Source organism: Heterocephalus glaber, unplaced genomic scaffold (genome assembly GCF_053883595.1).
Source record: "Heterocephalus glaber isolate CG9 unplaced genomic scaffold, H.glaber_assembly_v1.0 deba00001673, whole genome shotgun sequence".
NCBI classification, from domain to species: domain Eukaryota; kingdom Metazoa; phylum Chordata; class Mammalia; order Rodentia; family Bathyergidae; genus Heterocephalus; species Heterocephalus glaber.
The window spans coordinates 18,992,746-19,019,502 of record NW_028258410.1 but is presented as its reverse complement, the minus strand read 5'-3'; the positions used below and the strand labels follow the sequence as shown (position 1 = coordinate 19,019,502).

General features: G+C 42.7%; 1 protein-coding gene and 1 long non-coding RNA gene across 5 annotated transcripts in view; one reads left to right on the top strand and one right to left on the bottom strand.

Annotated features, from left to right (window-relative positions):
• The window catches only part of B4galt5 (beta-1,4-galactosyltransferase 5), a 63,961-nt gene that overhangs the window by 24,372 nt on the left and 12,832 nt on the right, over positions 1-26,757 (bottom strand). The window lies entirely within an intron of this gene.
• Positions 14,480-26,638, top strand: LOC110344538 (uncharacterized). 2 transcript variants are annotated; one of them, XR_002387153.2, is made up of 3 exons: positions 14,480-15,046; positions 15,740-15,846; positions 26,564-26,638. It is a non-coding gene; the product is annotated as an uncharacterized LOC110344538 (long non-coding RNA). The 2 variants fall into 2 exon arrangements; XR_002387152.2 differs by lacking the exon at positions 26,564-26,638 and adding an exon at positions 21,322-21,958 and having other exon boundaries at positions 14,483-15,046.

The following is a 26,757-nucleotide window of genomic DNA, read 5'->3' as shown; positions in this document are numbered from 1 at the left end:
AGTTACTTAACCCACCACTTCCCGAACCAGAACCTCCCCCTGCATAACAACCAGTAACATCAAGTGATTCTCCGCAGAGCTCCTTTCAGGAAATTGTTTGGGATATTTCCATTAGTAGACTTTAAAACTTCCCTCACTTGGTTAGGTATTCAAATGATATTTGCTGAATGTTACTGTAAATAGCAGTCACACTGTATTATTGATTCTTATTAGGGTTGCTTAAGGCGAAATCCCCTTAAGCTTATTAGAGATGCTGCTGCTAAGCTGCCTTCTCTTCTCCTCTTGTGCGCTCATGTGACTGGTCATAGATTTCAAGCAGTAGGACTGTACAAGCTATTAAAAGTCTTGGTGCAGGCTGGAGATTTAGCTCAGTGGCACCATGCCTGCCTCAAAAGTGCAAGGTCCTGAGTTCGATCCCTGGTACTGGGAGAAAAAAAAAGTCTTGGTGCTAAGTTCAGCCCATAACTCTGGCCTAAAGGAGGAACCACCTATGCATGCACAGGTTGCTTTCAATTTAAATCAGCTCAACTACAATTTATGTTCTGTGGAGCTGTCTTGTCACCAGTGCAGACTGGGGAAGTTTACTTGAGATTCCAGCAGCCCCAGGGGACAGCCATCCTCAGACCCCTAGCCACCTCTTTTTGGCCTCGGGATATCAGTTATCTCCACTGAGACAGACAAGGTATGCCTGCGCTGAAATCTTGCAGACTTGGACTTAATGTCCATGGGAAACCTCCCCTCAGCCCCCCATGTGTAACCATCTTAGGCTTCATTTTTCCTTACAGAAGTAGCTATCATCTCGACTTGTATCTCAGATAAGAAGTCAAGTCCTCCAGAGGTAATCTGTCCACAGTTACATGGTTAAGTGAAAACCCTAGAGGTAAAGAAGCTAGGTATTCTAGGTTTAATGTAACATTTCAATGAACTTTGAAAGCAGTACTTTCCAATAATGTGGTCCCATTAACAGCAGCTGAATTGCTGTTAAAACCCCAATTTTAAATTAGTACACAGGCCAGGGATTTAGCTTAGTGGTGCTGCCGCCTGCCTTGCAACCGCAAGGTCCTGAGTTCAATCCCTGGTACAAAAAAAAACCACCCAAAACAAATTAGTTCACAGTGGTTAGATCCTGTATTGTCTAAAGAAGTTCCTGTCGAGCACCTCCCGTTTGGTGTATAGGACTAGGTCTGGAGGGCAGGGGTGGGCGAGACAACCCAGAATATGTAACATACGGACACAACTGAACAAGAAACTGTAACGCACCGTGAGAACTGATAAAAGAATATTTAACACAAATTCACGCTTACTAAAAACCTATTTTACACTTTCATTATTATCCAGCCCCAGTGTCTAGACTGGAGAATCTCCTGACCATAATTCAGTTGAGAAAAATAAGCCTCATTCATGTTTACACAATTGGAAATTTCCATCCAGAGGCCAGTGTAAGCCTCCTGGGGGCTCAGCTCTACCTGGAGCGCTCCAGGAATAGAGCTACATCTTTAGCTCTGGCCACAGGACACAGTCTTTCTTCCTCCCACCTCGGGTGCTAACAGGAAGACAGCCTCTCCCCTCTCCACTAGAATTCCAGTCAGCCTCACCTCCCTGGGAAGCAGGTAACATGATTTTCTCTCAAACACACACATTAAGAATGATTGTGTTCCACCACCTGCCTCGCAAACACAAGGTCCCAAGTTCGATCCCCGGTACCAAAAAAAAAAAAAGAATGATTGTGACTGAGAAAAGTTCCTCACAAAATAATGAAATCTGACTTTCTAGATTAGAAACAAAATACTGTGACACAATGAATGCAGAGGTAAAGAAAGAAGCAAGGGTCTGCCTACCTACAAGTAGTTCACAGTTTTTAATCCTAAAGATGCACAACCTTAATGTTTGCCACAGTCAGCTTGCTAAGTTAAAAGAGGGGTAAGAAGCAGAAAAGAAAGCCAGCCCCTTTGACCACACCTTACAATCCGTGCCTCATCCCAGCACATGCCACAGCTGTGCAAACACACCACACACCAACTGGCCTTTCTGCCTCACTTTTCTATCTAAAGGTACTACATATTTTAAAGCACCCCCCTGCCGTGTCACTGCACAGGGCTAGGGGTGCCGTTCGCTTCCTTCAGTGCTTAGACCCAGTGGTCAGCAGGACACCTAGGACACAGAGGATGCACAATGACCATATGGGCAAATGAGTAAGATTTTTTTCATACAAGAAAATAAATAAGAATTGCAGCAGGTCACAACGGAGTCTTCTGAGCTCTGCCATACTTGGGGAGTATAGATATGAGATTTCAAACCTTTTTCTTTACTTTGCATTAGTCCTTTCTGAGAGGAACCCCAAACACTGTATGTTAATCAGTTTTAGCGCATAAACCTACTTCTAAGAAAAGCTCACCAACTCTCAACTGCAGCTTTTCCCCAAAACATGTTCCACTACTCTCACTCCTCACTGAGGTGTACGTACTGCAATTCACCTACAATCTCTTCCCCATGGGCGGTGAGTTGGGGTCTTCATCTTCTCCTTGGGTACGTGCTTGGACCCGATCAGGTAACAAGGCTACCCCAATCCTCAATGACAGTAGAGCAACAGAAATTAATGGAACTATGTGCAACCTCATGAACGCTCTTCTCTATTATCACTTGAGCAAAAAAGCCAGACACAAAGAGCACATGTGGTAGGATGCCATGTATGTAAGCCCCAAGGGCAGGCAGGCACCACTAATTTACAGTGCTGGAGACAAGAAAAAGGCTTCCCTTGGGGGTGGAGGGATAGAGGGGAAAAAAGGGGGAAATTGTATATGCATTCACATGGTTTTTCGTTTTTGGTACTGGGGATCGAACTTGGGTCCTTGCGCTTGCAAGGCAGGCTTCGGAACAACTGAGCTAGATCCCCAGCCCTGTATTCACATGTTTTTACAAAAAGAAACAGAGGTAGGGTAAACCAGAAGCTACGTATTATCTATAGGTAGACACAGTGAAGAGAATAAGGATAGGATTAAGACTTAAGTACATCCTTTTATATTTCACACATTTAAAAAGCTGTATGTAACAAAGGGAAAAAGAAATCCTAAAATTCTAATTTTGTATATCAGTCTGAAAATACAACCCACAAAAAATTCAAAATAACTTTTGAACATAGTACTCTGACTGCAGTCTTTGTGGGATATACTCTAAGGACAGAAGAACAGTGAAGGAACTATTTAGGTCTGTTGTCTTAGTCACCTTCCTCATCGCTGAGACACAATACCCAACACATGCAACTTAAAGGAGGAGAGGTTCACTTGGGCTCAGGTATTCAGCTTTCTGTCCAGAGTCAGCTGGCTCCAAGGCAGAAACAGCATGGTGGGAGGGCCTGGCAGTCAGGAAACGAGAGAGAAGCAAGGAGCCAGGGAGGGTCACACCCCAGCTGTAGTACCCCCATAATTACCTTCACAAGCCCTGCCGCATGAGGCTTTGGGGGGACATTCCAGATTTAAACCACAACAGCTGTCTTTTACTGTACTGAGTCATTGTCATAGCATGAATATCAAGTCACAGTAAATCCCCCAGCCAAAGGGGCTGTTGTAAAAGAAGATCTTGCAACACAGTCTTGGGGCCTCACCCCACATATCACACGTTGGTCACTCAGCAAAAGGATAACTTTTGCAAAGGAGAGAGCTCTAGCAAGGAAGGACCTCCTTCACCAAATGTTCCAACATTAGAGCAACCTACAGCTTGAGCCTCCTACTATGAGGCAAATAAAGAGGAACCAACACCGCCTACATAATAGTCTTGCCAACCTACTTAGGAGGAAACAAGAAGATAATGCCAGAATGTAGGGTATTTTACAAAACAATTGGTCTGGATTTTAAAAAAAAGCAGGAACTATGCCACATTTAAGAGACAAACCAAATGCAACGCATGAGCTTAAATTCTGACTAGAAAACAGGAGGGGACTAAAATAAAAATTTTTGAGACATAAAACTAAATGTGGAATGTGTATCAGATGATGATATTACTGAATAAATGTTAAGTTCTTAAGCGTAACCATAGTGCTGTGATTATACAGAATGCCATTACTCTTTGGAGATGAATATTTATCAAATATCTACAAGCTTTATTTTCAAGTGGTTCAGAAAAGGTGTATGTGCATGTATGGGTATATGTATGTATCTATAAAGCAAATGTGGTAAAATGCTAGGAACTCGTGAATAGAGGCTGAAGTCTCTGTATAATCACTGTAGTAATCTTTCAAAATCTCTCTAGATTTGCAATTTTTTCCCCAAACAAAAAGAGGTGATGTTAAATTTTTGACAAGTGCAAGGTTAAACAGGTTATTTACTTTTCTGCTGGACTTAGAATCTCCAAGAGGGGAGGATGAGAAAAGCAAAGTCCTCAAACTTAATAAAGAGCCTTCAAGTCCTAAAGACCTCTTAAAAGTAAGACAGACACAAAGCACCAGTCACAGAGACACGAACTCCTATAAATATCTCAAACTGTAACTGAGGCACACACGCACTCATTCAACACTCATTACATATGTGTCATGTGCCAAGACTGCCCTCCTCTCTGGGGATGCAGCCATGTAAATAAGACACAGTCCCTGCAGTCACCCTGAGTGGAAGGCTCACAGGAAGTCTGAATACTTTCCTGGTCCCTTCCCCTCCTCCCAGAATAGCCTAGTAGCCAGTCTCGAGTTGCAAGTGTCAGGAACACAGGAAAGTGGCTACCAGACGACGCTGAGAGGAGGCCTGGAAATACTCTCAGAAAAGGGGACTCTAGACTATGGCCTTGGAGGAAGACCCCTGAGATAGGAATGGGAATGTCATAAGTGAAGACGAAGAGCTACAAAGGGGGAAATACATCTGAGGAACTAAAAGTTGTTTGATATGGCCAAAATGGAGGTTATGCATGGCAAAAAAGTGAGAGGGGAGGCCAGAGAGGCAGAGAGAGAGAGAAATGGTTTTATGTGCTACACTTGGGGTTTGGACTTCATTGTGAAAGCCATGACACTGAAGAAATGCTCCAGGACTGGACTTCAAGTGGGCCAACACGTAGGAACCAATCAAATCAAATAAATCCACCCTCATCAAAATTCAGAGCTCCAGATTAAGAAGTGAACTTTTCAGAATATGTGAAACCTATACTTCCTTTTATGATCAATACCTTCTGCAAAAAGTCAAAACCTGAAAAATAATTGAACTCCATCCACACTCAGATACCAGTGGTCCTTGCTCTGCACAACAGGTGTTCCATAAAGAATAAATCCACTTGGCTGGGGATTTAGCTCAGTGGTTCCGCCGCCTGCTGCACAAGCCAAGGACCTGAGTGCGATCCCCGGTACCAAAAAAAAAAAGAATAAATCCACTTATTCCTCCCAGCAGCTGTCAGGCAGGTTGTTACCCTGGTGTTACACAAAAGGGAAATGAAGTCTGAGTAAGTAATCTGACCATGCAGAGCCGTGATTCTGCAGGAGGACTCTGTCCCCACGGCCCAAGTTTTTAGCAGAAAGGGTCTGTTCTCTTGGGCGCTCAATGCCTTGGACCACAACTACTATTCCCACCATGTCTCAATGGCCCCTTGGATCTGGATGCTTATTGTCATTAACTGGCTTCAGAGTGGATGTCAATCCCACACTGTAATGGCTCCCAGACTTGAGATTGATGGGCCGGGGATTGAGCTCAGGGGTTCCACCACCTGTCTCTCAAGCGCAAGGTCCCAAGTTCCATCCCCATTAAAAAAAAAAGAACAAAAACAAAACTTAAGATTGATAACATTTTGAGGGCTGGGGATTTAGCTCAGTGGTTCCGCCACCTGCCTCGAAAGCGCAAGGACCCAAGTTCGATCCTCGGTACCAAAAAGAAAAAAGATTTATAACATTTCGTAAGCTTGAAGCTCTAATGCAAAGCATGAATGTGTGCATTTCAAATCTACCTTAAATGTTGGATGCTCATAGTATATACTGGGAGATATTAAGATCCAAGGTTTTACAACATTCATTTTTTTTTTGTACTAGGGATCGAACTTGGGTCCTTCCACTTGCGAGGCAGGCGGCGGAACCACTGAGCTAAATCCCCCGCCCAAGATCCAAGGTTTTAAGCACACAATAACATGCATTTAAGGAAGAAAATACAGCTTTTGGAAGGATGACAATTACAGCTAAATGGGTGGATCCTGACACCATGCCCTTAAGTGAAATAAATCGGACCCAGCGTTTAAATACCGCACTGTTTCTCTGGTGTGAGAAACTGAATGTGGAAATAAGGACTGAGATGTATAATGGATGTTGAGAAATGGGAAGAAAGTGTTCAAAAGGGAAGGAGGGGGCCGGGGATTTAGCTCAGTGGTTCCAGCACCTGCTATGCAAGTGCAAGGTCCCGAGTTCGATCCCCGGTACCAAAAAAAAAAAAAAGGGAAGGGAACAAGAAACGAGGGAGAAAGGAAGGAAGGGACAAGAAAAAAAAGTGAAAAGAGAAGGAAAAATGGAAACAAAGCCTTTGTACATGGGGAGGGGAGGGGACTTGAGGGGGGAATGGGATAAAATAAAATTTACTAATGAAAAAGGAAGAAAATATAGCGGCAACAAAATTAACACCCACTGTCATATCTATTTAAATGTTTTAGAGAAACTATGTGACAATTTTCACACAAAAAGTGTTTTAAAGAAAACTGAGGGTGAGGTAACATTATATGTGTGTGTGTGTGTGTGTGTGTGTGTGTGTATATAACAGAGTAAAAAGAATCTACAATTTTATTTTGGGGAAGAAATGATTTGATGAATCGTCTACTCTCCTAGACCTTCACATTGAGTCAGAAAAATCACCACCAAATCAAAGCTTTTATATATTTTCCACTCTGTAATTATCATTCTCAGCTATTTTAAAGTGTTAAAAATTAACCACTATGAAAGACCTTATAAACATTTCCACAGACCTGTTAGTCTCTTCGCAGTATATTATTAAACTGTGTATGAGACTAGACATGAAAATGCTGTCTAAACAAAAATGAACTGGCTGAGTAGCCTATAGTAATCACTCAATACAAGCTTCAGCTTTTTTTATAAATAAGAATGTATGTTCTTATTTGCATCTTGCCACCTTTATATGTAAGAATATCAAATTCTTTTTTTTTGTATTAAATTCTTTTATTGGTACATTGTAGGTATACAACACAATTACATTTCTCATTGGGAATTGTAGCTTTACATAATGCATCTTGGTTCTTATTTTTTCCCCATTCCTAGCCCTCCCTTCACGCCCTCCACCCTTCCCTATTTACAAAGACTTTATTTCCATTTTTTCCATTTCTTATCATTTTTCCTTTCCCTTCTTTCCTTTCCCCTGCCCCTCCCATTACCCCTACCCCTTTGGACCTTTTCTAAGAATATCAAATTCTAATTACAGCTAAGCATTTAAAAATTCCAAGTAGCATGATGCAGAACAATGCCCATATCCATAAGAAGCACCTATGTCCAGGCACAACCCCCACACAAGAGGGCTCCACAAAGACGCCCAAACTTTACACCTTACGTGGCGTGAATGGAGCCCTGGGCTGAGAATACTACAAAGTAGCCTTTTGGTACTGTTTTCACTGGATGCCTGCATGTACAAAACCTCCTCTGTCCTGCCTGGCTTGGGGCACCATCACAGCAAGAGGAGACACCTTGCATGGGGAAGGTGCTACAGGCACAGATCACGGCTATCCACCTCATCAGCCAGATTTTTTCCCGCCTGGAACTGTGTCCCCTCCCCAGTGTGTCTTGTGGTTTCAGGCTCCTGCTGCTCTGCTGCTGACAGCTCTCTTGTGTATGCTGGCAACACCTGCTCATACTAAGCTATAATGGCACTTTTCTTAGCTCTTCCGGATGTCATCCCACCCTCAAGACTACAACTGTCTGCTCCCATCTTTGGGCTTTCCCCCAACTGACACACAACCTTCTATCCACAACCCTCATGAAGTGGAGTATGTCTCTCTCTTCTAACAGGCTGGGGCTCCTTTACAATACAGACTGTCAAATTCTTTTCAACTATAGTGTCAGACGAATAACGGGCATTTAGCTATGTATTACATTCAGGAATTACAGCTCAGCGCGCAGCATGCTGTAATGGCCATGTGCAGCTGCCATACTTGAGTTACCTCCACATCAACATTCCATTCAGGAAAGCTCGAAGCAAGAAGGGCCACATTTTCCTCACGTTCTTCCTATCCAGAAGAGAATCTCAGAAGCTAAATTAGCTTCAAATTTGTCAGATGAAGCTAAAGGTTGCTTGTCTAAAAGATTCAAAAGGCCAATAATAATGAATATTAGAGCTATGCTAAACTAAGTTGTAACTTGTTCGTGGGAACATAAATTGATGTAAATTGGTAACTGTCTCCACAGGCAACTTGGCAATATAGATCAAAGCAAAATGCTCATACTCTAATCCAACAGCTCTTACTTTCAAATATGCATCCTAAACATGTAACTGCACAAATAAATGTATTCAAAGCTTTGAGAGGGCTATGGAGTGTGAAGTTTTTTTTATGGCAGCAAGAAACTGAACTTTTAAAGATTTGATAACAAGCTATCCTCCTCCTAGGTATCTTCCCAAAAGAGTTAAAGACATCATACCACACTGATACATGTACACCCATGTCTACAGCAGCACAACTCAATTGCTGCATCTTGGAAGCAGCCTATATATCCATCAACAAATGAATGGATACAGAAAATGTGGTGCTTATACAAAATGGAGTACTACTCGGCCATAAAGAAGGGCAAGCTTGAGTGATTTGTAGGACCACAATGTTAAGTGAAATAAATCAGATACACAAGCTTAAATATCACATAACTTCTCTTACACTAGAAACTCAAAATATAAGTTAATTTAAAAAACAAAACAGGGCTGGGATTTAGCTCAGTGGTTCCGCTGTCTGCCCTGCAAGAGCAAGGACCCAAGTTCAACCCCCGGTACCCCCCCCCAAAAAAAGTTAGTAGAACTTCTAAGTAATCATTTTTTGTTGTTGTTGTTGTTTTTGGTACCGGGGATCCAACTTGTGACCTTGAGCTTTCGAGGCAGAGTAAGTAATCATTTTTTAAGTTAGTACAACTTCTAAATGTATATAGTATATAACACTTGATAAAGACACAGAAGGAAACATATGCATTAAACAGTTTTTGCAATTACACATAAATGTGTAGCATTTACTATGCTCCTGTGCTGTACAGTGAGTTCAAGGCTAGCCTGAACTACAGAGCGAGCCCTTGTTCCAAAGAACTAAAAATAGGGCCAGGGATTTAGCTCAGTGGCACCGTACCTGCCTTGCAAGCACAAGGTCCTGAGTTTGATCCCCGCCACTCACCTCCAAAAAACAAAACACAAAAAAACTAAAAATAAACTGGGTGTGGTGGTACACATTTGTAATCCCAGCACTTGGGAAGCTGAGGCAGGAGGACTGCTGTAAGTTCAAGGGCAGACTGAATTTATAGTGAGCTCACCTGTCTCAAAAAAAACAAAAAACAAAACAAGAAAAACAACAACAAAGAGGTATTCTCTGTTCTGACAGTGAAAATTCTTGTTTTTGGATGACTGCTTTTATTGGCATTAACTCTTACAGTCCTGCAATGTAAAACAACATAAATCTACAGTACTGTACAATATAATCAGCAAAAATTAGGGGTTTTTTGTTTTTAAGTGTCTTGCTCTGTAATTCAGGCTGGCCTTCAAGTCAATACGTAGCCCAGGCTGGCCTGGAACTGGCAGCAATCCTTCTCCCAAGTGCTGGGATTGCAGGTGAGCACCATCACACCCGCTCCAACGGTGAAAATTCTTGCAGTAACCAAATCTGTTTGAATTGACTGGCCCAAAATTTCAGTTTCCTGAACGAGTAAGAAGCCCTTCTTCACACAGCACCTATTTAATATCTATGAATACACTTTAGGAATGCTGCCTTAGGACATGGTCTTTTCTTTTAAACAGTGATTGTATATTTTGTATCCGGGTGTTGGGGTACCAAAAACATGAACAAACTTTTGCTTTGGTAAGGGTTTCCCTGTCTTCACTGCTCCAGATTCAAGTAATTCCCCTAACCTGAGAGCATCACGCCACCTTCATCTACCCTAATGATTCGTAATTATCCCAAAACTTACAATCTGCCCAGCCCGCCACCAAGCAAATAGGCTCCATCTGGCCTACAGCCCAAATGTATTCTTTTTGTTTGTTTGTTTGGTACTAGGGATCAAACTTGGGACCTTACACTTTACAGGCAGGTGAGGTGCCACTGAGCAAAATCCCCGGCCCCCAAATGTATTCTTCCATACTGATCCTCTTTTGGAAAGGAGATTATTCTTGGTGTCCGGTGCAGATAATATATTATAATCACATTATTGTTATCCTGGAAGAATGCAACAGAGTAACAGGGTTATCTACTCTTTGGGATTTTAAGTGTTTCCAAGAAGGCATCATTCCAGCTGATTCTGACACCCAGACTGTCAAGCCCTGGAGCCCAGGGATCCTCTGTAAACAGTCCATATCAGGATATCCCCAGGGCGTTCTAAATGTTACTTATAGCCACCCCTCCCAGGTCCAGCATTCTACAATTTTTGGTGTCAGATGTGTTCCTTTATCACTTGTATTGTTTTTTTGGGGGCGGGCTACCAGGGATCGAACTTAGGACCTTGCCCTTTCAAGGCAGGTGGCAGAACCACTGAGCTAAATCCCCAGCCCACTTGTATTGTTTTAAACCAGAAGGAAATTCTGCCAGGTGTGGTGGGACATGCCTGTAATTCCAGCACTTGGGAGAATGAGGCAGGAGGATTGCTGTGAGTTCAAGGCCAGCCTGGGCTACATAGTGAGACCCTGTCTCAAAAACAAAACAAAACAATTCTAAGAGCTTGATTAGATTTATCTTAGAAGTTTTTGGCAAGACTAGTTAAGAATCCTATAGATGGGAGCCAGGGATTTCACTCAGTGGCACCAAACCTGCCTCGCAAGGTCCTGAGTTCAACCACCAGTATCCCCCCCTCCAAAAAAAGAACAGATGGGTCAAGACGGGTATAGATGGGTCAAGAACTGTAATTCAGGGATGAAGACCCTAATAATGCTCATGTATGAATTAAAAGCATTCCAATATCTATCCTAACCCCTTTCAATCATTATTTGGTTTCCGGAATAAGGAATTACCTTTATTCTTTACCTGCAGTTTCACAGAAGAGCTAAAAAAATAATTACTTTCCAATTGCACCCTTACTCCAAGCCTTGGAATGGTTTTCTACTATCTTCAGGATCAAATCTAAATTTCTCAAGATTGGTGTGATTTAGAAAAGCCCTGGGTAACCCACTGGGGATCCCTCCTGTCTCTCAGGAGCTATTCCTATTCCCCAATAAATCTTCCTACTCTTTAAAAAAAAAAAATAGAAAAGCCCAAAAACCTGTCTCTCCCTGACTCTGCCATTTCGGTTCTTGCCACTCAACCTGAGCCAAGCTGGATACGACAGCACCTGGAGCCAGCCAAGCTCTCAGCCAATGCTGCTCCTACAGTCTGAACTTAAGACAGAAAACCTAAAATTTCAAGAAGGAAAAATCCTCTACCTTCACTAAAGCATTGAGGCCAGGAAGAAAACAGAGGGGAAGAGATAGAGAAGAGGATAGGGGAACAAGTCTAATGAAGACTAGAGCCAGCTGCACCCCAACGCCCCCTGCATTAGCATTCTTCAGGCTGGCCAGCCCAGGGGGCTCTTCAACGACATGAGTAGGCTCCTGAGGTTCATGTTACTGTCAGACAAAAATCAGTGCCTGGGCCTGAACATGCAAGTTAAAAAAAACAAAACTGAAGGTTAATTAACAGTTAAAACAGCCCAAAGACCGTGGGCTTATGGATTCTGTGCTGGCAACTATATTCCTCTGAAATGCAACAAAAATTAAATTACAGTGCTGTATAATAGATTTAGCACTTTATCTTGAAATATTAACAAGACTGCCAGAGGGAGTAAGTTTATCAAGGGATAAAATCCTAATAGTACCTCCTCGTTCACTCAGGGGCCAATTAACATTTCCCTCCACGCCCAACATCCAGACTCTGCGTTCAAAATTGCTCATGACCCTATGGATTTCCAGCACAGGCCTCTGCCCCAGAGCCTATTATGATCAATGCACCAAGGGCTTGGTGTGCGCGCGAGGCAACGCTTGCGCTGTCAGAACAACCCGAGCACATCAAGGACCTTTGTGTTTAGTTTTGTTTCTTCATTTCTTCTTTCTTTTTTTCTTTTTTGGTACCGGGGATCGAACTCGGGACCTTGTGCTTGAGAAGCAGGAAGAGGAACTACTGAGCTAAATCCCCGGCCCTTAGTTTTGTTTCTTTTGCTGTCTGAAGATCTAAAATCCAACATGGCTATTAGCCTCTCCTCTTACCCTAGCTTTTCCGTCTCAGAGTTCTTTTTATAATCAGCAAATGTCTAACATTCAGAAACTGCCAGTAGCCATCTGTGCTTTTCACAATTAGATCACTGTCAGAAAGAAGCACATTTTTCAGTTCTAGGCTCTACTTTTACAATCTGGCAATTCGCTAAAGGGGTGGCTGTACTCTGAGGCTGTCCTAAAACATATCTCCTGCTAAATTCAAAAGACTGCGGGCCTTTCCAGTGTCTTCAGGTTAGAACATTTACTGTGCCTTGTCCCACCTAAGCAAAGCCCCCAAAGCCCTGCATTTTCTGGACCTTGATCTATAAAAGTGACTCCAATAAGTCTGTAAAGGATTAAAAATATTCTCAGGTAAAACACATATATTGAATCTGTTAACTATGTTGAGAATAAATAAAAAAATAAACCAAATGGTACCTCACTAAAGGAATCCACAAGGCAGACTTTTTCTTGAAGTGTCTTGCTAATTTGTGGTTAGAGTGCAACACACTCAAGAAAATGAAGCTCACAGCAGGACACTGATACTAAGTAATTTTATGAGATTATGCCTGCATTTGAACTAAATAACTGATGCTGGGAGCAGAAATAAAAACAGAGATGAAGTTAAGCTATTGACTGAAGACTGTACTAACCCTGTCCAAAAAAGGGGGGTGTGAACGAGCGCCTTCAAGACCCAACTCTTCCTAGGAACTGTCAGTAGTCTTCCTTAGAAAGCCCCGTGGCGCCTGGTTTTTGTAGGGGTGGTAAAGGCCCATACCAGTGACCAGGAAGCTGGCCGAGGAGGGGGGAGACCCTCCTGTTGAGAAGATGGTGGCCCAATGGGGGTGGGGGTAATGCAAGAAGAGCTTTCCCTACTTCAAAGGCCAAGCTTAAAAGGCTCTCGCCCTCCTGTTCCCGACAACTACCAGGAGCACCTGCTGCCTTCTGGGACGTCTAAGGAGAGCCATCCTGAATACAGAGAATGACTTCCAGATTCCTCTACCTACAAAGTCATTCCGAAGTCTGGGGTGTGGACACTCTAACACCACCCTCCAATGGGTGCTTGTGCTTATCACTTAACCAGTGCTAGGGGCCGGGGATTTAGCTCAGTGGTTTCGCACCCTGCTGTGCAAGCGAAAGGACCCGAGTTCTGAGTTCGATCCCCGGTACCAAAAAGAAAAAAAACCACATCAAACAAACTTAACCAGTGCTGTATTTTTGCTACTTCTTTGTTTCCTGGGGTTCTCCTGCAGCCTTTTCAGAAGAATCTGCATACTAGAGAGTGCTACAACTTTCTAATGAGCATGGGCTGAAGAGAACCACACAGCATTGGCACTGTCAGTACCACACCTCACGTGCTGTGAAGACAACCCACAAAGTGAAGTGTGGGTGCATCCTCAGTATGCAAAGTGTAGAAGTAAACGTCCCAGTCCAGCCCTAAGACAACACCACAGACACTGAGGCTGACAAAATGACTGCAACCTTCTACCTCCCTGCCCACTTTCCTTCCTCACCCCACTTCCCAAAGCAGCATTTCCTGGCCAGCCCCTTCCTTAATCCCCTGACAACATCAGCACTGGCCAAGGTGTGCTGTTTTTATTTTTTATGTCCTTTCGCACCACTTAGATTGTAAACATCAATCTCTGAGCCCAAATGCTAGGTGTAAACATTTGCTGGTAATTATGTTAAAGTAAAGAGACTTTTTAGAATAACTGGTAAAATGAATAGATGAAAACTTTAATTCTATTTGGTATGTTTCTGATTTGTGAAGTATAACTGCACATGGAAAGAGGAAACTGCTTTTTTTCTTGGGCAGCTAAATGGATAAAACAAAAATTACATATAATGAGAAGGCAATATAAAACAAAGGTCACACCCGCCAAAATAACATCTGAATTTGGATGTAACAGGAAAAATACCTTTTAAATCACGTGTTAGCACGTGCTTTAAAAGACATTTTCTACCTTAAGACTTAAACATTTTGTTTTTCTTCAGAGCAGAGAAGAAAAAACAAGGTAAAGAATTACATGACTCTGGAAGTGGGCCTGGATCTCACCCCTCCTCATATGCTAGTCAGATACAGGACAGAGGTCCTGGGCTAAAGTAAAAGATGAAGGTCAGGGCTGGGCATGAAGCTCAGTGGTAGAGCCCTTGCCTAACCTCTAACACCCTGGGTTACTTGGGTCCTGGTCCTGGTACCTCAAAAAGGGGGTAGGAGGTAGGTATAAAGGTCAACTTGGTTTCTACTTTCCCAGAGACAGCCCAAGAAAATCAAAACAGGTAAGCAAAAGCAACCCTGGAACTCATACCAGAACTGAAAATACATGACGTAGTGTTACTCACAGCCCAGAACAGAGGAACAATATAGACATGAGTGCAGGGCCTTCCCTGCTTACTGACCTGCTGTCTAAGAACACAGATGCTGTCCTATGGCATCTCAGACACTGGCTGAGAATCCTTAAGATTCTGAGAATCCCACTGACATCAATGTCGTCACAAAGGTCAAGCCCAGTAACCAGCTGGCCAAGAGATCTACAAAAAGCCTACTGACGCATGCCTGGTAAAATACAGCATCATTGAGCCCTGGGAGCGATCCAGGAACATGCTAGTCTTAAAATTCCTCCCTGCACACCCCTCAATCAAAATGGAAATTAAAAGCTAAGAGGTTTCATTTAATTTTGAGGAAGAAGGTATTATTATTCCCATTTTCCATAAAAACAAACTGAGAATCACTGCTTTGATCTGGCTCAAGAGACCATTAGTAACTGGGCTACTAAGACCATGGGACCCTGGGCCTCCAGATCCACTTCAGCACAAACACTGTGGGTGCTGTTACTGCTAATGAGCAAAAATAAAAGTCCTCAGAGCTCTTGGAACCCAAAGCAAAGTTCTCCACGAGCTCCTAGAAATATTAATTCTTTACTCACCAGATGATTACGTTATGGGGTGATAAGGCTAAGACCCAAAGCTAACCATAAAGCAAAAGGAGAGAACGGCAGATACTTTCACTTCCTTTTCAACTTTCACTACAGCTGACTGTTTTCAGAGCTGCTAGGATACCTCAATGGAGTGTGAGAAATGACCAGAAAGGTCTACTGGACCCTCAACTACACCTGGCTCTATCTTAAAAATAACCTCTTAGCCAGACATGGTAGCACATGCCTGTAATCCCACAGCACTTGGGAGGCTGAGGCAGGAGGATTGAAGTGAGTTCCAGGCCAGCCTGGGCTACACAGCAAGACCCTGTCTCAAAATAAACAAAACAAAACTCCAATTTCCTCCCAACTTTTAAAAGAAACTAAATAACGTGTTTTTTTTAAACTGCCAGTCCTGGTGTTAAAAATTAATTTTCATTTATTCTTGGTTATTCTTTGCCACCACAGTCAAGAACATTATGAGACTTGCATCTGACACTGAATGTTGCCTAAACAAGCAGCACCCTGTTCCTATCAGCTGAGCTTGCAGCAGACTTGACTCCTGAGTCCCAAAGGTGAGCCACATTTCCCTGAACACATATCGTTGCCATAAATACTGCTATTATCGGGCAAAGAGTGAATAGGTTGTTTAGGAGATGTAGCAAAGAACTCATTTTTTTACTACACCTGCCTTAAAGTAACAGGTAAGATTACAGAATTCCTAAGCTCAGCAATCTGTCAAACAAATAAGCCATAAAATTATGTTCTCCAAAATATCTCTTGTTAAATACAATTTATTCTATTTCCAAAAGAAGAAATTTATTCTGACTTTGCTGCTACCTTTCAGCTGTCACTTTCTCATGTTTTCAACTTCAAATGAGCCAACTTACTCCTTGATTTAAAATGCCATATACATAATATTAAATCATGTTAGCCTGAGAATAAAGCATCCAGATACATAATACCACTGTCACTATTTTTTTTTTCCGCTACCAGGTATCAGACTCAGGACCTTGTGCCTGCAAGGCAAGCGCACTGCCACTAAGCTAAATCCTCGGCCCACCACTGTCAATATTTTACTAGTAAGACAAATAAGTAAGACGTCTGTATGGACGGAAGAGTCATTTCCACAAACTCTTAAAGCATCACAGACACACAGACCATGAGTGTTTTGGAAAATAAGGCTGAGTTTTGGAGACCTCTCTGCAGCAAAGAAGTCTTAGAAATAAGACTCAACACAGCCAGGCAGGGTGGCACACACCTGTAACCCCAGCTCTTGGGTGGCTGAAGCAGGAGGATCGCCATGAGTTCAAGGACAGCCTGGGCTACACAATGAGTTCAAGGCCAGCCTGAACTACATAGTGAGACCTTGTCTTTAAGGGAAGGGTGGGGGGGGTATGTCAAATCATCTCACTCCTCTATTCAAACACCTTCTGTAAATTCTCATCTCACAGTTACATCAAAGTCTGGACAATGGCTTACAGAGCCCTAAATCAGGGGTCAGGAACTCTGGGGGACAAACCCTGCCCACTGTCTTTTTCCGTAAAAAACCACACCAATGTCCCTTGGTAGCACCAGAGCAGATGCTTAAGTCCCTTATAAACCATGGCGGTGTAGTATTTCATATAACCTATGCAATGCTGCCTTACAGTTTAAATCATTTTAGCAATTTAAGAGCTCTATGTAAAACCAGAGTCATAATTTAAGATTATACATGGCAAATAATAAACCTCCCAAGCAACATTAAGGTTCTGAACCTAAAATCCATGTAAGAGTTTAAAGTGCTACATGCATTGTATAATAGGTATTACAAGGTAAGTGTATATAAATAGTTATATTCTGTTGTTAAGGGAGTAAGTCTACACATGTTCAGTATGGAAACAATTTATTTCGTGTGTGTCTGTGTGTTTGTGTGTGTGTGTGTGTGTGTGTAGGCTGGGTGTCAAACCCATAGCCTCATGCAAGCCAGCAAGTACTCTATCACTGAGCTATAACCCCAGCCTCCTGAGTATTTTTTGATCCTCGGTTGGCCAAGTGCATGGATGTGGAATGGAGGATGCAGCTGCTGCACAGTGCTCTGTTCGAGTATTGTCTGCCTTGCCCTGGCACCCCAAGGCAGAATTGATAGCTGTGCAGACACTGCAAAGCACATTTCCAACCGGCTCCTTTCAGAACAAATTTGTCTACACCAGCTCCTCAATGATTTGCTTCCCGCCTGCGACCTCAGCTCTCTTAGCCTCACTTGCTCTGCTACAGCCACAGTGGCCTCCCTGCTCCCCACAGACCCCTCCATGCAAGCGCCCACCCAGAGCCACTGCCCATGAGGCTCCCTCCCAATAGCCACAGCCCCTGAAGTCTTTCCTCAGCTGTCACTTCAGTGCAACCTTCCCTAACCACACTGTTTAAAATTACAAACCCTCCCCGGCTCCCCAGAAACCCACATTTCCCCTTCTCTACTTATCTTTCTCCATAGTATCATCTCACTGTGATGCAATCATCAGGTGCTGAGGGGCTAGGAGCTGTCTCCTTTCAATAGAATACAATCTTTAGTCAACTCTTGGCCTTACAGGGGTTACCATTTGAATTTATACCCTCTGATCTAAGTGAAAATGGAAAATACTGTTCATCTATCACCATTTGAGTGTCTATAATCCACTGTCTAGTGTCTACTGCGGGGGGGCCCCAAACATTAAAATAGGAATACAGCTTCATGGCAAAGAGCCCAACCTCCAGAAGAATAGCTGGACTGGGCCACTGGTTTTGTCACGAACTAACTGTGCAACCTTGTTAAGCCACCCAGACTCAACTGTGCAATTTCCTCATGTACACAACGAGCAATGTCACTGTACCTAGCTCACTGGGTTAGAAGAGAAGCAAGCTTTGCAGGGCTCTAAAAACAGCCTTATATATGGTTAGCAGTCACACAGATTCTGTTAGTTCCTGTTCACTGAGCAGTCTTGAGCTCATGACTGAACTTAAGTCTTGACAGAGAAATGATGCACATGAGACCCAGAGCACAGTGACTAGAAGAGAGTGGGCCTCCAGTAGGTCATAGCTATGGTTCTTTCCATAAGCCTTTATTTTTATTTTTATTTTTTGGTACCGGGGATTGAACTAGGGACTTTGAGCTTGTGAGGCAGACAGAGAACCACTGAACTAAATCCCCAGCCCTATTTTTGAATAATTTATAGAAGTTATGAATATAGTACAGAGTCCCCATGCTATTACTATTTTTATCCACATGTGTATTCTCATTATGAAGTGAGGTATACAGTTTCTAAGCTTCTCTTAAAATTATGACCACAATAAATACTGTCACTCCTGGAAACTCTCACTTTGAGCACTGAAACACACCAGCCCACAGCAGGTGAACTGATTTATCAAGTCTGCTGCATCACAGTTCAAAGGCAGACGTGAGAGTAAGACGCTAACATACCACAGACCTAGGAGCACGTTCTCCTTGTCACCATCTCTACAAAGAGCTTCAGCAGATGCAGGGGGCACCTCTCAACTCATACCACCCATTTTTCGTTCCAGGGTCCCTCAAACACAGTATTTTCCAACCAAGTGAAAACGGAAACGGAAACAGGCCTTAGCTGAAGGGAGCTAGGAACGCAGCTGCTGAGCTCTGGAAGGTCAGCCTGCCAAGCGGCCACCTAGAAAGCTGTGGGCTGTTGGGCAGGGGAGGAAAAGGCTGGATCCATGCCTGGATTCCAGTGCTCACGGAACAATTAATTATTTGTCCCACTCCTACGTATCTGTTCACCTCCTACAGCTATCACAAAGGCGGTATAAAAATATTTTTAATTTTACAAAACAGATAAAGGACTCCAGAGATATCCAGATCATAGCTTTTCAAGCTCACAGAGCCTTCTCGTCACTAGCCATTTTGCTAATTTTTAAAGCCTTATTCTTTTTTTTGGTACCGGGGATTGAACTCGGGTCCTTGGGCTTGCAAGGCAGGCAGTGGAACTACTGAGCTAAATCCCCGGCCCTTAAAGCCTTATTCTTAAGGAGTAAGAGAAAAAGCATCTTCCAGGTTGAAGCTTTTAAGTATTTACGGTGAAAAGCTTGCTACAGGATAATCTTGCACCAAAAAATGGCAATCTCTGAGCACTGCAGAAGGGTTCTCCTCTTCCTGGGTCCTGCCCCACTGTTCCAGCTGTCACCTCTGACTCAGCACCTGGAAGGCCCAAAGGGAGGCAAGCAGTACTGAAAAATCATCCATTATTAACAAGGCCACTGGCATCAGAGCATAAGGATTTGGAAAACCAGAAAAGGTCCGCAGGATAACAGGAAGAGCAGCTGAGGCCTAAATCACTTTTGGCAGGGTCACACCATTCAGAAAGGTCTACTCTAAGTCACCTTTCTTCTAGACTGCCTTTTTCCCTAGTTTAATTCTTAGTTTTCATCCTAATTCTGGTCTCTACATCCTTCCTATCTTAAATGGCTATTTACACTCACCGAGTGGATTTCTCTGTTTTCACATGTCCTGTCAGGTTTTTTTTGTTTTGTTTTGGTACCGGGGATCGAATTCGGGTCCTTGTGCTTGTGCAGCAGGCGGCGAAACCACTGAGCTAAATCCATGGTAACATACTGTTTTAAGGTTCTGTTTTTGATTTTCTTTTTTTTTTGGTACCAGGGATCGAACTCGGGACCTTGAGCTTCCAAGGCAGGCGGAGGCACCAGTGAGCTAAATCCCTGGACTTGTCCTGTCAGTTTTAAGGAAACACCCAGGCAAGAGGTAGCAATGGAGACAGATTGCAGCCATACTTGCTGCTCTGCAGAAACCCGAGGAAATATCCCTGGCTGCACCCTTGCCATCACCTAGAAACCAACAGAGACTGGCCATTCTGTTTCAGAATAAGCAAAAAGCGACCCAAGCTCACAATACACAAAAGGGGACCTAATGGTACACTCTTCCAGCCACTGTAATGGCTTAGGATCTACCATTGAATTGTATCCAGGAGGAAGCTGGTATATGATGCCAAGGTCAAAGACAATGGCTTGAGTAACTCAAAATTCAATTCCGCCTCTCTGGAGAGATTAAGAAACTAGAAATAGTAATCCTTCCCTTTTAGAGCAGGAGTTCTAACTGAGGATGATTTTGCCCTCCGGGCCATCTGGGAAGGTTTCTGGTTGTCACAACTGAGGGAAAGGTGCCACTGGTATCTAGTGGCGAACAGCCAATGAGGCTGCTGGCCATCTACAGTGCCCAGGAGCCCCCTTACGGAGAATCATGCAGTACACAAAGTGCCAATGAGTGGAGACCGAGAAACTCTGCTTCAGGCAAGTCCTCTTTGGCTTTTTTTGGGCAGTAATGGGAGTTGAACCTACAACTTCACATTGAGCTACATTACCAGCCCTTTTTAAATTTTCTTTCTTTTTTTTTCTGGTACTGGGGATTGAACTCTGGGCCTTGCACTTGCACAGCAGATGACGAAACCACTGAGCTAAATCCCCAGGCCAAAATTTTTTTATTTTTATTTTATATCACCAGATTATCCAGACTGGGCTCAAACTATCAGTCTTCCTGCCTCCACCCCACAGAGCTCTGGGATTATGGGAGTATAGCATCATATCCAGCAATTTATCTTCTTTGTGCTTTGACTTAACCATTGAGCCAGGCATGGTGGCGCAAGCCTATATTCCCAGTTGCTGTGAGTTTGAAGCCAGCCTGAACTACATAGCGAGACATTGTCTCAAAAACCCAAGAAATAAATAAGTAAATAACCCATTGATACTGTTAAGATAAATTGTAGTAAGCATAAATGTTGTTTATATTGGCTGGTTCAGATTAGCAAACATGTTTCAATTCCCTATATATCAATTCTTCCTCAATGGGTCATAGGCTAAGAAACATCATCTTTTCTGCAATATAATGAATAATACTTGCAAGATATGTATAAGGATTTGCAAGCAGAAGCTTCTGCTACTGCTACTAAGAACTGTCAAGTTCTGCATCTTTACAATATTAAGGATCTCTGGGTTTCTTTCTCATTGAGTCTAAAGATTTTCATAAACTAGCTTCTGCTTCTGGTTATGATTAGGTAGCTGTGGTGGACCAGTTCCTTCAGAGAACTACTAGAAAAGCCAAAGAAGACCTTGGGGAGCTGCCAAGGCAACCACGACTTGAAAAGACAAAATCATAGAGAAGGGGGAGCCAACCTCCTGCAGCTGCTTTGCCCCTTGGGGCCTAGGTCAATTCTGGGTGTCAGGAAGAAGCCTGAGGAAGCAGGCACACAGCCTGAGCACAGGAATGGAGGCACAACAAGGAGCCAGAGAACCCAGGGGACTGTGCGGCAGCCTCTCAGGTCTGGAGAAAGGAAAACAAAGGGCCAGGATCCTGGGGAAAAGAACTAATTTTTCCTGAACATATACAACAGACTCGCAAAGCTGCACAGGCTGGGAGGGTCAGCAGAAAGCCTCTGAGGAACACAGCAGAGTTTTCCTCTATCCCTTGTACCAGGGAGACAAAGACTGAAGTTGGGAACATACTGTGGCAGAAGGGCCCAGGTGACACCTCGCTCCTAGTTGATAATCCTTAAGGGCACGGGCAAGTAGGACCAGAAGCAGCCCACCCGAAATCACATTCCTGGTGCAGTCAGCTGCTATGGTAGTCAGCTGTACATTCCTACAACAAAATGCCTGAGATAATCAACTTATAAAGTTTATTTTGGCTCTCAATTCTGGAGGTTTTATTCCATGACCAGTTGGCTCTGTTGCTTTGGCCTGTGGGTGAGTCAGTACCTCTTGGTGGGAGTGAATGGCAGAGCAAAACCACTCACCTCATGGTCAGGGAGCAAAAAAGAGCCAGGGAAGGCCGAGATTCCACAGTTCCCTTCAAAGACTGGCCCTAGCACCCTACAGACCTCTCACAAGGCCCAACTCAAAAGTTTCCACCACCGAGCAACAGCACCCCCTGGTGGAAATCAGATCCAAACCACAGCAGTCACCTGGAGTCAGGAGCCCCCATTCTATTGGCCTAGCAAACACAGTGAGGAGGATAAAATCATTTAGGGTCATTGCAGACTTTTTAGGCACAATGTACAGCTTTTAATCAAAATTACCACCTAAGAGGATATGAAACATCACCATCATCCCTGAACACTTCATGCTCCTTCCAGCCAAAGTCCCATCCTCATTACCCACTTCCAGAAAAAGCAGTATTTTCAACCCACTATCTTCTGAACAATCTTCCAGTCTCTGGTATGAAGGATCAATCTCAGAAAAGTATTGTTTAAAAGAGGTAATCAGGGCCAGGGATTTAGCTCAGGGGTTCCAATGCCTGCCTTGCAAGCGCAAGGTCCCGAGTTTGATCTTCAGTACCAAAAAACAAACAAACTAACTAAAAGAGGTAATCATTTTAATCATGTAAGTTGCCCAGGATGGGCCCAAATTCACAATCTTTTGCCTCAGCCTCCCTGAGATTGTAGGTGTGCACCACCACACCCATCTTAATCATAATACACTCTTATGAAAGCTAAATGTAATACATACAAAGTAGCAAACACAACCTTAAATTCCTATAAGCCATTTAATTGATTACCAATCAAATAGCTAATTTACTGCCAGGATCTTTCACGGAATAATACAGTATTTAGCCCTAACAAAGGTACACTGAGGGCTAGGGGTTTAGCTCAGTGGTTCCAGCGCCTGCCTCGAAAGCACAAGGTCCCGAGTTTAATCCCAGGTACCAAAAAAAAAAGAAGAGAAGGTGCACTGATTGCTACGTCCATCATAGAAAAACTACACTTGTTTACTGAAATGCTTTATGAATTCTTCAAGGCACAAAATAGTCTAGAAAAGAACCACTCCCCTCAGATTTCAATGCATCTATAGTTTATATTCCTTGAATACTTGGGTTTCTCTTTAGCACATAGCCAAAATCAAACCCTTGCTTGGGGAGAATGAAATGCTGCCTGCTGCCTCTGCTATGAACCAAAGTTACCTGGTAATCAGTTAATTTAACATAAATTAGCAGATTATGCCTGGACTCTGGTCCTAGAACACTATTTAACAGAGACCAGGTAAGAGCTGTAAATTTTCAAAATGGCTTATTGCACCAGGCAAAACTTCCTTGAAGATTAAGTAATTCATCACTTTGAATTCCTGAGACAATCTACAGATGGGAAAATATGAGTCATTCTGATTACAACAAAGGTACACACAGAAAGGCAAATACTGCAAGTTCTCATGTATATGTGGATGCTAAAGTTGATCTCAAAAGTGCAGAGAACAGAAGGGCTTCCAGAGCCTAGAAGGGGTGTAGGGGAGGGAGGAAGGATGATGATCAGGTACAGGGTGCAGCTGGACAGGAGGAATAACTCCTAATGTTCTATGACACAGAAGGGGAACTAAGATTGACAACAATTAACTGGGTATTTCAAAAAAGGATTTTAAATATCCCCAACACAAAGAAATGATACATGGCTGAGGTGACAGAGGTGCCAGTCTCCTTGATCTGATCACTACACACTGGGTACATGTACTGAAACACTGTACCATACCCCATAAATATGTGCCATTACTGTATCAATTAAAAACACATTAATTTAAAAAATAAAAAAAAAAACGCAAACCTGCAGGACAATTGACCAGTTTCAGATGGTATTCCTTTCCTATACAGAGCATACCTCAAAGCAGGTCCTCTATGGGATATGGTAGAGTCTACATTTTCTCGGACTGAAAACATGGCTATCATTTTGCCTATAGACTACACTTTAACACTTTCAGTCAGTACATAAAACTGTACATATAATGTAAGCTCAGTTGTTTTGAAAAATCATAAAACCTAGAAAGAAAGAGCATCAAAAATGTTAAGAATGAATTATCTTTGGATTAGGAGATTTTAGGCTGTCTTTATTTTCTTTTGTTTTGCCATACTTCTCAAATTTTATACACTGAATATATTATTTTTTTAACCCAAACTAAGTAAAAATTACTAGGAAAAAACCCCAAAACCCTACCCAGTATCTGACCTGTAATGAACCCTACATGACTGATCCTATCACACTCTGATTATGCAGCTACCATGCCCTTTGTACCACTCGTCCTTGCTGCCACTCCTCAGACAAATAACCTCTCTCCTTGCAGGAAAACATTGGGAATCCCACCTGTCCCATGTTATAAAGATGCATCACACACAGTTATTCATCCACTTATTCTTTATTTTTCGGTATGGGAATCGAACTTGGGTCCTTGTGCTTGTGAGGCAGCTGGTGGAATCACTGAGCTAAGTCCCCAGCTCCACCCACTTATTCTAAATCTATGTCCCCTGCAATTATGCTTTCTCACTATTAACTGTAGTCTGTATTAGAAAAACAATAAGATGTTGAATGTGCCTTTTCTATTTATACACAAGTCTCTCTCTGCCTTGCCCCCCAATCAAACAAAGCAAACAAAACCAAAACAACAATAACCCTGGTATCATCACACCATCATCATCACCATCTCCAGCACCCCTGACGCAGCTGGTGCAAATCCTCAGTACAACAACTAGACTGGGACTGCAACTGCTATTACTGCCTGGGAGGCTGAGTCAGTATCTTCAGGATCCCATTTCTCCATCTGTAAAACACAGAGGGAGGCTCCATAATCTTGAACATTCTCTCCATTTAAAAATACTGTGACTGGCTGGGGATTTAGCTCAGTGGTTCCGGTGCCAGCCTCAAAAGCTCAAGGTCCCGAGTTTGATCCCCGACCCCACCATAAATAAATAAATAAATAAATAAATAAATAAATAAATAAATAAATAAAATACTGTGATTGCCGGGGATTTAGCTCGGGATTTAGCTCAGAGGTTTCGCTGCCTGCTGCACAAGCGCAAGGACCAGAGTTCGATCCCCGGTACAAAAAAAAAAAAAAAATACTGTGATTCTTAAGATCCTGTTCTATACGTGAATTCATTAGGAGACCACATCTAAGATTATAATCTCCCAACAGGCAGAATATCAATTCTAGAAACAGCTCGTGTTTATTGGGAATGCTCACCACTGCAGGGACCTTGCTAAGCACTTCACTATTAGGCAGAGACTATTATCAGTCCCCATGAGAAAACTGAAGTAGAAATAGGATCCCTCAGTAACTTGCCCCAAGTCACAAAACCAGCCAACTGCAGAGCTGGGACAGGAGCCCTGGAGACAGGGCTGGCTCCAAAGCTCACTGCAGTGTGTTCCTCCCTCATGCAGGTAAATGCCCTTTGTCCTACACAGCAAAACAGAGGTGCCTGTGTTGATAAGTGTTTCTAAGGGCCTGTGAGCCAGATGATTAAGATTTCTACACTTCTTATTTTAGAAGTCCAGGAATTCTGAATATAAACACCCTTCCTATTCTCATGGTTATACATCATCAAGAAACCAGCTTCCCAGACTCCCCACTCTTAAGACCCTTCAAAAAGCCAAGTTTGGTGGTACAACCTGTAACCCTAGAACTATATTCTTTTTTTTTTTTTTTTTTTGGTATCAGGGATCGAACTCGGGACCTTGTGCTTGCGAGGCAGGAGGCAGAACCACTGAGCTAAATCCCTGGCCCAACCTAATCATTTCTAACAACTCACAAGCAAAGAAACACCCTGAGTTTTCATGTCAAATGCACCCAAGTGGGCCCTCCCAAGGGCCAGGGAAGCCCTGTTGGCCTAGAGATGGCCACATGAATTAATGCTAAGTGCATATTTGATTCCAGATGAAAAGGACAAGGTATGTCTCATGGATATAGGAGAAGAACAAAGGAAGTAATGGCAATAAAGTGTGTGTTTACTGTGGCCACGGCAGCTCTAGCCTTTGGTTTCTGCTCCAAAGGAACCCATTTCTGAACAGATTCTTAATCATTCACATCCTCTTAACAAATCAGAGAAACACAATTACTAAGGTCAAACAGGTCCCTGAGAAAGGCTGATGTCTACTTTGTGAAATCTAATCAGAGAAGGAACAATCTATCATGCTTTCATGTTAAATTAACCGGTATTGTAACATTTAGTGAAATTTTAAATTCTTCTATTTAATTTTATCAATAGTATTTAGGAACAAGATTAGAAGCAGCCTTGACACCAAAGCCAGAATTTCCTATTAGGTTTTTCACCTATGAGTAGACAGCAAGTGTGTTTTCTTCACAGCTTTTGTATCAAGAATCCCTGGCCAGAAATAATCTTTCATTCAGATACTGCATTTAGTTATAGTGGGGAAAACAGAAGTATCTTGGAAAATTTTTTTGTAGCAAAGAGACTGTAAAAGGTTATTCTACTACAAATCCAGCATTTACTAAATTGCTTCCTTTCTTTTTTCTCTCATCTAGCAATTCATGAGGTGCAAAATTTTCAAGTATCTGTATAAATATAACAATGAGAAGGAAACAAAGAAATGAAAACACTGACGAAAAGATAATTATGAATAAATCAGTATAATTTCCTTTTGTCACTCCTAAAGTTGATTTAATAGTTTAAAAAATTGTTCAACAGAACAAAGATGGTAACATTTGTTAGATCCTAA